At 40.1% G+C, this 2,623-nt stretch overlaps 1 protein-coding gene across 1 annotated transcript in view; it reads left to right on the top strand.

Moving 5' to 3' along the window:
• Positions 1–2,623, top strand: part of Opcml (opioid binding protein/cell adhesion molecule like) — a 1,093,816-nt gene that overhangs the window by 138,357 nt on the left and 952,836 nt on the right. The window lies entirely within an intron of this gene.

The following is a 2,623-nucleotide window of genomic DNA, read 5'->3' as shown; positions in this document are numbered from 1 at the left end:
GAGAGAATGAATAGCACCTGCGATGATTCATCTTTGCAGCAGCTGGTTTGATCAAGGAGTCTGACCCCAGGGAGTTGCTTCTGTGTTTGGAAGTTGTGCAGGTGCTTGCCAGGCAAGAGACATAGACTTCTCCACTGAGCATGTTCAGTGGGGCACCATGGGAGGACCGCCTGAGTTGGGACGGTCATAAATCCACTAATCTCTGGTTTTGGAAATATCTCTCTTGGTATCCTCATTGCCTTCTCAGACCCCAGAGATTCAGAGTTTTCAACTATGGGGAAGATCCATATTTTTATAGCAAGTGGAAAAATATCTCTTTGTCCTTTCAAAGACATGAATTTCTAGCTGAGAAGCTGTGCGATTATGGGAGAGGGATCATCTGTCTGCACAGCGCAGTTGCCAGCCTTCCCTACCGTAGCTAGCTGTAAGGTGATGAAGTCCTTACGGGGACTTCAAGAATCCTTTTATGTCTTCCTGGAGTCTGCACACCTGACTTGCTCATGGCCCAATTGATTTTAAAGATAGGCAATCAGCACATACTCTGTTACTGAACCCACGTGGCTGGGGCACTGCGGAGAGCATTGTCTCCATCATGCTCAACTTCCCAGATGTGGCCTTTGAAATTTTCCTGCTCAACAGTCTCCCCAACTCCCCTTCAGCCTTGAAAGAAAATGTCTGAAAGAGGTCTACTTTTAGTCTGGAGTTGGTTGTGAAGAGATCATGAGTGGGAGAACTGGATTCAGGGAAACTGTATGTCCTCAAGCTGCCATTTGATTATGTGTTCCCTCCCTCCCTGACTAGTGCCCCCCCCCACACCTTATCATTTTAAAAAATTGTACTCTGTTGTTATTTGGAATAAATTTTTCAGTTCTCAATCCTATTAAATCTGAGCCCATCAATATCCAGCTGGAAACTTGCATAAAGTATGTTAACAATATAATAAAGACAGAACAGCATTTAAAAGTAGATCTGGCATGGGATCCACCTCTACCCTCTTCCACCTGGTATCCTAGAGAAAACTGCAAAATCTCAGTCCTTTTGTTATCCACTTATAACAGGGGAATAAATATAATAATTGCAGTTTATGTTTTAGTTCTCTTATAAAAAATGTATTTTTACAAGATGTGATTTTGCAAATCATAAAATATTATACAAAGCTTAATTATTTTTACAGAAAACATAATATAGATTTTTCTTTTCTCTTAAATTATTCATTTTGTATTCATTTCTATAGCATGGAGAATGACATATTTGATTCTTAGTTCCTGGGAACTGCATGTACATTCACATCAATTATTTCATTTTCCTCCCACGCCATGCTTGTTCTACCTACAGACTTCACTGTAGGACTGATATTTAAAGTAAGTTGGGCTCTGACTTCCAGGTTTTTGTTATTTGTTTATTTTCTGATTTCATTTCCATGTGAGACTCTGGAGATGGTCAGAATGGGTAATTAGGTGTTACTTATCAAAGCAACATGGATTTCTTGGTAATGTTTGTTCTGATTTCTGAAATTTGTAGACATGAAAGTAGGTTATGCTGGAAGGGAAAGAATCAATGGCCAATGAGGCAGATCATTGTTTTTTGAGGGTGCGGCATTTTTAGAGTTTAAAATGAATATCCTTTCTGAGAATCTCCTATGACAGGTGGCCATATCAGTTTTAGTTCCTTTTGTTGTGATTAGATAGGTGGCCATCCCAGTTTTATTTCCTGTTGCTGTGATTAAACAACAACAACAACAACAACAACAAAACTAAAACAAAAACTAGCCCCCCCAAAAAAAGACAAAACAAAAAACAAAAAAATCCTGACCAAAACACCTTAAGAGAAAAAGGCAGCTAGTCACATTCACAGCCAAGAGCAGAGAGAGAATTAAATGCCTGCCTGCCTGTGTTCAGCTCTAAGATAGTTCAAGTTTCCCTGCCTAGGGAGTAGTGCCACTTATAGTGGGCAGAACTCTCCACTCTGTTCAACATAAGATAACCCTTCAAAGACAGGCTAACAGACTAACCTGATCTACATAGTCCTTCATGAAGACTTCCTTCTCTTGTGATTCTAGATTGAGTCAATTGACAATTAAACCATTTAACTATCACAACTATACTCCTTGGCAACTTGACACAATATAGAATCACCTGCAAAGGGGAATCACAATGAAGAATTGTCTGGAATGGAAGAGCTTGTAAGCATGCCTCTGAGAAATTTTCTTAGGTGGGTCAATTGAGGTGAGAAGATGATCTATCATGAATGTGAGTGACACCATTTCATCCTCTGGACTCTGGGCTAAGGAAAGGAGAAAGGCCGTTGAGTTCTCGGCATCATGCATGAATTCATTTCTCTTTGCTCATGAATGTGACTGCAATGTTCCCTCAAGCGCTTGTCAATGTGGCATCCTTACTATGCTGGAATGGAACCTGGAACCATGAGCAAAAGTAAAATCTTTTTTTCCTTAAGTTGTTTTTTCGGGATATTTTCTCACAGCAACAGAAAAACAAAACAACAACAACAAAAGCAAGACCAAAAGGAAAAATAAGCCTACTAAGATAGTGGTCTAAAGCGAATGAAGATAGCTGACGCCAGGTGCCTGGAGAGAGGCTGGAGTCATGCATGGAAACATCACAGA

Source organism: Arvicanthis niloticus, chromosome 8 (assembly GCF_011762505.2).
Source record: "Arvicanthis niloticus isolate mArvNil1 chromosome 8, mArvNil1.pat.X, whole genome shotgun sequence".
NCBI lineage: Eukaryota > Metazoa > Chordata > Mammalia > Rodentia > Muridae > Arvicanthis > Arvicanthis niloticus.
The sequence above is the reverse complement of the archived record's forward strand: the minus strand, read 5'-3'. Positions and strand labels throughout refer to the sequence as shown.